Source organism: Malus domestica, chromosome 09 (assembly GCF_042453785.1).
Source record: "Malus domestica chromosome 09, GDT2T_hap1".
In the NCBI taxonomy this organism is placed as follows: Eukaryota; Viridiplantae; Streptophyta; class Magnoliopsida; order Rosales; family Rosaceae; genus Malus; species Malus domestica.
Genome location: NC_091669.1, coordinates 28,572,544 through 28,581,247, shown reverse-complemented (window position 1 = coordinate 28,581,247; position 8,704 = coordinate 28,572,544). Strand labels below are relative to the sequence as shown.

Below are 8,704 nucleotides of genomic sequence, written 5' to 3'. Positions count from 1 at the left end.
TGGTTTATTTAAAACTAAAAGTTGATGATTAACTTGACCTGCTTCGAAATTAGATTCTGTTGGAGAAGTTTGTTCTCCTTGGTCCTGGGTATGGGATTGGTACCTTGGATGTGTGACTTGGGAGGTTGCTTATACTGATTTTAATTTGATATTAATCAAATCATTGATTAATTCTTGTTGAGTGACAGATGAACTAGTGTCTACCGCTTTTAATTTCCTATTGGCTAATGAATTGATTAACTCTTAATCTTGACCCATCCTATCGGTTGAAAAAAGAATTTCTAATAGGAGCAAATGATTTATCTAAGTGAATAGACTCACAAGATCTTCTGGCTGGACGATCAAAGTTGATTTTAACAATCCCATCAAAATATTGTTCTATGTTGTCTAAATTAACTAGACTGTTCTGGATAGTTACTGGCTTACTTTCATTGATCAAACACCAATCTGAAAGTAGACTGATATCTGACCACCTAATGGTTCTGGGAATTTTAATGTTTGCATTTTCTTGATTTGTTTGTATTAAAAGTGTATGATCTCTAGGACTTTTGATTAAAGCTTGGAAATTCATATTTGTGCTAATGACTTTGTAGTAGACTCTATATATTAGTGCCAAGGGCTGTGTTCCTTCAAGGATTTGGTATCCTGAAGTTTTAATGTTTAATGTGAGTGCTTTCAGCATATGAGGGTCTGAAAGACTTATGGTAAGATCTGGAAAACTATCAAAATGGATAGGTCCATTGTAGAGACTTGACTCGATCATTCCAAGAATACTATCACTAAAGTTAGTGAATCTAGCATCTTGTAGACATAACAAAATAGAGGTATTAAGGTCTCTACGTGTTAATGGTTGCTATTTGGACTAAACCAGTGTGAATATAATTATGACCATCTTTCCTATGGGATTTGATTTGTTCAGGGGAAAACAATTGACAAGTTTCATGTTCTTTACTAAGAGCATAAGCTTTTTCAACTGTCTTAACATGATGTTCACTTCTAAATGAGGCTACTGACCATTTCTTTTTGTAAATATTTTTACTTGAAACCTTGGGGATATTCCAATCTCCAAAATCTACACTGTCATCAGTTTGAAAATCAAGTTTTTGTTCTTCATTAACAATATCTGGAATTGTGCCTAAATTGGATCTAGAGCTAGTGCTGGCCATTGAATTAGATCTAAATAATCTACTCATAAAGTTCACAATACAGTCAAACAAAATACAGAAAACTTAAATGCGTATATAAATATCACATGAATGTCACTTATTCACAAAAATTATGAAATTATGCAACCACAATGCATATCATAATTCACATAATTGCCTCATGATGCATCACACTGATGAAATGTTGCAATACCATTGCAATCATATTCCACATCATCAAAACACGAGAATATATACATGCACTCTCCTGCCAATACGAGATTCATAATACATGTATATTTCTCATTAATGCCATATTAATCATAGAAATTATGAAATAATGCAATATCATTGCAAATCATAATTCACATCCATAAAACTCCATAACGTTCCATATTGTAGAGCATGATCATTTGCTCTGATACCAATTTGTAACGACTTGAAATTTCTAATTCGGAAGCTAATTACTAAGATAGGCTTGAATTCCTTTTCTTAGCAAAATTCACTAAAAGATTAATCTCAGTTATTTTTTATTATGGCTGCATCTAACCTCCTCATTAGACTGCCTACGTATCCTACTAAGGGATCAAGCCATTTGTAGTTCACATTACGCTTCTAGAATACTAAAATTTCATTTCGATCCAACGGTTGGATCTCCGCCAATCACAACATTCAAGTGGCGGTCGACGTTATAATTTACTAACTTGCAAATCCAATTCGGGAAGATCTGTAGCAAGATTCCCAATCCGTAAGTTCCTAAGGTCCTCAAATATTATGTACTATAATGTCTCAAAGTTCGGTGACAATCCAACGGTCGAATGGTCATCAATAACGAAAAATAGTACGACGGTACAATTATCCAAAAAAAATTGAATATTCGAATCAATGTATCAAATTTCTACGAACAAACTTTGGATATGGGCTCAGGACATCAAGGATTTCCCGCTGTCCAAAATCCATGAAAATAGATTCTCCCCCATGCGCCGCCACACGCACCGCCGCGTGTGGTGGTTTCCGGCGACCACAAACTATGTCTAACTCCAAATTCTACCAAAATTTACAGGAAGATAGAGCTCAACAAGAGGAACAAGTTCTATACCTGACAGAAAGTCCAAAAGTGGACAGAAGAAGGTCAATTCCACTGATAAAGCTTCCAGGTGTCGATTTGTCACCCACAGTGGTCCAACAGGATCAAAGCTGGTTGAGATTTACTCTTGGGATGATGGGCTACAAAACAAAAATGGTGGCATTGACCATCGCTTCGCCGATTCACCAGAAAAATGAAAAGGGTGGTAGAAGCACCATTGGTTTTCATCGGTTTTTATGGCCTCACACTGCCACATACGGTGGTTAGTCAAGGTGGTTCTTGGTTGGATTTTGTAGAGGGGAGTGAGAGCTTCAAGATGGTGGTGGTGGCGTCGAAAAACTCCACCGAAGTTGGCCGAAATTGGCGTAAAAAATGGGATGTCGTGAAGGTCAATTGGGTCACGAATTGGGTTGGAGTTTCTGGGCCTTTTTGGGTTAGTTTCCTCCCCTCGAAAGTTCCTAATTTTCTAACCAAATTTGGAGACTTACTACTAATAGTAAGTCCACGTGTCTAAAGTTCTCACCACTTCCGAGGCTCGTAACTTCTCCGTTCTAACTCGGAATTAAGATCCGTTTGAACCTACGCACTCGTAGGGTCGTCCTCTATTCAAATATTTCATGAATTACGATAAAATATATGAGGATAAAATACATCCTCGTATAATTATGCTAACCAAATAGGGCATTTTCGTCATTCCCCACTTAATGAAAAATTATACGACATAATTAATTCTTAATCCGGAAGCGGGTTTTCACATTTTTCCCCATTCGAATTTCATAACCATAAATCGATCTTTTTTTTCCTCCACATAAACAATAAAATGAATATCCACATTTTTAAAATATTCAGGGTGTTACAGCTACCATTAGGATGTTTAGATAAGTAATCAGATGCAATTTCTGTTGGAATGTCACCCTGAAATTGAGGAATGCTTCTTGTGGTTAATAGTTGTTCACTTGGAATGATTGCCACGTCTTAAGGGTTGCATGCATGGATTTTTAAAGGGTTTTCACAAAACATAATGAGTCATGCATGTTTGATATACGTTCTATCTTGAATGCCACAAGTAGAATATACACTAGGAAAACCTATCCTTCAAAGTTGCATGGATAATTCATAAGTAATTAATAAATCTACATAGGATTGTTAAGGGGATATCGGAACCCTAGTGCTTTTCCAAATTTATTTCTCAAAACCTTTTCTTTTTATCTGATTTCTTCTTAATTGGTTACTAGTTGTTTTTCCTAAATTACTTTTCTTAAATTCGTTTTTATTATATTTAAATTCAAAATTAACCCTTTCAAATCTTTGTTATCAAATAATTAACTAAGATTTTGGTTTTGCATAAATTGTTTTAAATAATCCATGTGGGAACAACTTTGCATGAGCATTTTTACTACAATTACTTAGTATTTTGTATGATTTTAACCCTCTTTGCGCAAGTACTAAAAATCTTATCAAGAAATTGGTGCCGCTACCGGGGATTGTTTTTAAACAATTTGTGCTAATCATAATTTTTTGTTAATTATTGTTGTCTAAAAAAAAAATTTCATTTATTGATGTGGAAGCTGGTACTTTGACACTGGGGGTTCAAGATCAATTAGTAGTTTTCAGTTTGTTTGAAGCAGCCAGAAAGCCAGCAAAACAACTTGATTGTATACGTATTGATGTTGTAGATGGGTTTGGTCATGCAAATTTTATGGCTCATTCAATAGAGGATCCACTGCAGCAGATTTTATATGGGGATTTTGATGCAGAAACAGATGATGAAGAGGTCATGGAAGTTATTCAAGCTTTAGACAGTGTGCCTACATTTTTGCCTAAATGGAGACATGTTTACGAGAGTTTAGGAGAGCCCAAATAGCCACTAAAACTGTCCAAAATTCAGCAACCCATATTGGAGCTGAAGCCTTTGCCCGAACACTTGAAATACGCACATTTATGGGCTGACCAGATGTTGCCAGTTATAGTTACAACAGATTTAACACATTGTGAAGATGAAAAATTGCTTAAGTGTTGAGAAAATATCAAGATACATTGGCGTGGACTATTGCAGATATAAAAGGAATTAGCCCAGCCATTTGTATGCACATAATTCTAATGGAAGAAGGCGTGGAACCCACATTTGATGCTCAAAGGCGCCTTAACCCAATCATGAAGTATGTGGTTCGAACTGAAGTAATGAAACTACTTGATGCTGGTATGATTTATCCAATTTTAGATAACCAATGGGTGAGTCCTACACAGGTTGTACCTAAGCGTACTGGAATTACAGTGGTAAAGAATGATAACAATGAGCTGGTTCTAATGCATTTGACTACTGGCTAGCGCATGTGTGTTGATTATAGGAAGCCCAATTCAGGTACAAGAAAATATCATTTTCCTTTACTTTTTATCGATCAAATGTTGGAGAGATTGCTGGTCGAGCTTTCTACTATTTCTTAGATGGTTATTCATGGTACAATCAGATTCTAATTGTACCTGAAGATCAAGAGAAAACGACTTTTACTTGTCATTTCGGAACATTTGCTTATCGACGGATGCCATTTGGGTTATGTAATGCACCAACCACTATTTAACGTTGTATGATGAGTATTTTCTCTTGTTTGGTTGAGCAGATTATGGAAGTATTTATGGATGATTTTTCATTATTTGGGGATTTGTTTGATCAATGTCTTCGGTACTTTAGCGATGTCAAGAGACAAATTTGATTTTGAAGTGGGAGAATTGTCACTTCATGGTTAAACAAGGTATTGTTCTAGGTCACTTGGTTTCAAGCAAAGGAATTGATTGGCCAACCTTTACCGACGGTTCAACAAGGATTTCTCCAAGATTAGCCAACCTTTGTGTAATTTATTGGCTAAGGATGCAACTTTTAACTTTGATAAGGATTGTTTGGAGACATTTAACACTTTGAAGATACTCCTCACTTCGGCCCTTATTATTCCAGCCCAGGAATGGAGCTTACTGTTTAGAATTAATATGTGATGCATCAGATTATACAGTTGGGGTAGTTCTTGGATAGCCAAAAGACAAGCTTCCCCAGGTCATTTATTTTGTCAGTAGAACTCTCAATGATGCACAGCTGAACTATGCAACCACTGAGAAAGAATTGTTGGCAATTGTTTTTTAATTGAAAAAATTTCGTTCTTATTTAATTGGGGCCAAGGTAATTGTCTACACAGATCATGTTGCATTAAAGTATTTATTATCTAAGAAGGAAGCTAAACCTCAACTTATTCGTTGGATTCTCTTACTACAAGAGTTTAATTTGGAAATTCCGGACCAAAAAGTCTGTGAAAACGTGGTGGGTGATCATTTAATCTTGCTATTACAGAAGAAGACACATTGCGTCTAAATGAAAGTTTTCATGATGAACAGTTGATGGCCGTCCAGTACAGTACACCATGGTTTGCCGATCTGGTTAATTATTTAGCCAAGGGAGTTATTCATCCATATTTTAGTTATTAGCAAAAAAAGAAATTTTTGGCAGATGCAAAGTTTTGTTTTTGGGATGAGCCTTATCTATACAAGTATTGCCCATATTACGTTATTCGCAGATGTTTTCCAGAAAAGGAACATGACAACATTTTAAAGTTTACACATCATTATGCTTGTGGTGGACATTTTGGACCTAAAATGACAACATCTAAAATTTTGCAAAGTGAGTTGTTTGGCCTTCTCTTTTTAAGGATGAAGAGTGGGAAATCAGTCCAACAGAATGAGATGCCATAACAAGGTATTTTGGTTGTTGAATTATTCGATGTTTGGGGCATTGATTTTATGGGACCATTCCCATCATCACATGGAAATCAATATATTTTAGTGGCTGTTGAGTATGTTTCTAAGGGGTCATTTTTCCCCTGTTTGCTATCCTTCAAGTTATACTTAGTGATGGGGGTACGCATTTTCTAAACAAACAATTTTCTACATTACTTGCAAAATATAGGATTACCCATCATGTTGCAACCGCATATCATCCACAAACATTAGGCCAAGTTGAAGTTTCAAACAGAGAAATCAAACGCATTTTAGAGAAAACAATCACCTCCACTCACAAAGACTGGAGTTTGAAATTAAGCGATGCACTTTGGGCATACAGAACAACATTTAAAACTGCGACTGGGATGTCCCCATTTCAGCTCGTATATGGCCAAGCTTGTCATTTACCTATAGAGCTAGAGCATAGAGCATAGAGCATTTTGGGCTATTAAGGAGTGAAATTTTGCTTATGATTCAGCAGAAGAAAAGAGTAAGCTGCAACTCAATGAGCTTGAGAAAATTCGTACTAAGGCTTATGAAATTGCACGTATACACAAAGACAAAACGACAAAACAAAACCATTTCGTGACAGTCAAATTCTCTAGAAAGAGTTTTTGCTAGGGCAAAAAATGTTATTATTTAATTCGAGGCTAAGGTTATTTCCAGGAAAACTCAAATGTGAGAAAAATTGAAAAGAAGAAAGCTCATGATCCTAATATGCATATCATAAAGTTTTTTATGGGATGCAAAAATATTATAGTGAAGGGATTTTCAACCGAGTCAATCAAAATTCACCTTTTTCCTTATTCATTGAAAGAAAAGGCGAGAACATGGCTCCTTACATTACCATCTGCCAATATTACTTCTTGGGCACAATTGAGTGGAAAATTTCTTAGCAAATATTATCCAGCTTCTAAGACTCTTGATATGAGAATTCAAATTTTATCTTGTGCTCAAAAGCCACATGAAGAGTTTCACGAGGCATGGGAGCGGTTTAAGGAGTTATTTAGAAAGTGTCTTCACCTCGGCATTGATGGAGACACACGGATGGGTAAATTTTTTTAGAGGATTAAATTCAAACACCAAGAATCATGCTCATGCTTCATCATGAGGCTCATATTCAACTAAAATGCCTTGGAAGCATTCTAATTGTTTAACAACATGGCGTCTTAGTCTCAACAATGGGTAGCAGATCAAACACAAATTATGAGCGTTTTTTAAATGTCTATCAGATCTTCGCATGTATCTGCTCAAATAGAGAAGATCGGAAAAAAAATTGAAAATTTTGATGCAAAATTTGACATGATTTTGCAGAAAATAGCAGCTCCAGTTCAATAGAGTGTTGTCCAGCAACCTTCGCCATTTGCAGTCTGCTGACATCCACCACAGGGTAAACTACCGCCTCTCAGGCCCCCGACTGATTCTACCATAGAGGCCAACGATAGACAATAACTCCCCCTTCGAACACAGCTTACAACTTTCATCGTACTGTGCTCTCCAAAGAGCAACTCTTCTCAAAATCTCAAAAGGAAAGTTGATGAGTTGGAATCTCATCTAACTAAGGATTCTTGTGGTTCCGAAGGATCTAGCTGCAAAAGAACCAGGAACGAAGAGCTTTCCCCCCATTTTCCATCCAACTTTTTGGTCTTAAGAAGGCTGGTTTTAAGAATGAGTGATTGCCCTTTTCCGACCCTTACTGCCTGATAGGAGCATATTTATGCGACTTAGTTGGCTTGTTCTTAAGCATTTATGTTGTTTTTCTTTAGTTATTTTAGTGTTTAAAGTCATTTTCGTGCAATTTCAGGTTTAGAGACGAAGTATGCAAAGAAGTGCAAAATGGAGCATTTTAGAGCAAAATTGAGCTGCAATGGAGTGTATGCTAATGGAGCACAAGGAATGGACGAGTTTGAAGGTCAAAGGAGCTTAAGAAATGAAGAAATGAAAGTGAAGAACAAAGAATTCAGATTTGGAAACCAAAGTTTCTAAAGTTAGGAAGTTTCTATTCTTGGAGGTTTCCATTTTCGAGAGTTTCTATTCTTGGGTTTGGGCTTTTAGATGACCTAAACCCTAATTCCTTGTGAACCCTAACCCTAGCCGCACCTAGGCCTCTAGAATATCTGATTTCCTTGACTTGCAAGGCATTCTAGAAGGCCCATCTCTAAACCCTAACCCTAGCCGCACCTTAGGCCTTATTCCCACTAAAAATCTGATTGTTTTAACCTAATTTCTGGTGGATTTGGGCTTCTAGAAACCCTAATCTGATTACCCTAGGGTTTTGGATGCCTATATATACTCATTATAACCCCTAGATCAGATATCATCTCCCATACACAATCATTCACGCCAGAAATCTGCCCTTGATATCTGCCGCACCTTTCCATCACCAAAGTCCCAAACTTCTGCCCAAAATCATCCCTAGCCGTACCCCCATCAACCCTAAACCTTTCCATACCATTCCCCATCCATTCTACACCACAAATAACCCCAAAAACCTGTTCTAAAGTTCTCTGCCGCAGCAAGGAGGAAGGAGAATTCGTTGATGAGCTTGCTGCCAAGTTGGAGCGTTCTAGGTGTTTTCTTTCTTTGGATTTTAATTTCTAAATTTATGTATCTTTGCTTTGCGAGTATGAGGAACTAAACCCCCCCTTGGCTAGGGGGGATTCGAAATACATGTTTATGCTTGCGATATGATTTGATTACTTCTAATTGC

The 8,704-nt window shown here is 36.7% G+C and overlaps 1 non-coding gene across 1 annotated transcript; it reads right to left on the bottom strand.

The window, feature by feature from the left end:
* Positions 1-6,918: 6,918 nt before the first annotated feature.
* Positions 6,919-7,025, bottom strand: LOC114823372 (small nucleolar RNA R71). Its single transcript, XR_003771454.2, has one exon. It is a non-coding gene; the product is annotated as a small nucleolar RNA R71 (small nucleolar RNA).
* Positions 7,026-8,704: the final 1,679 nt, after the last annotated feature.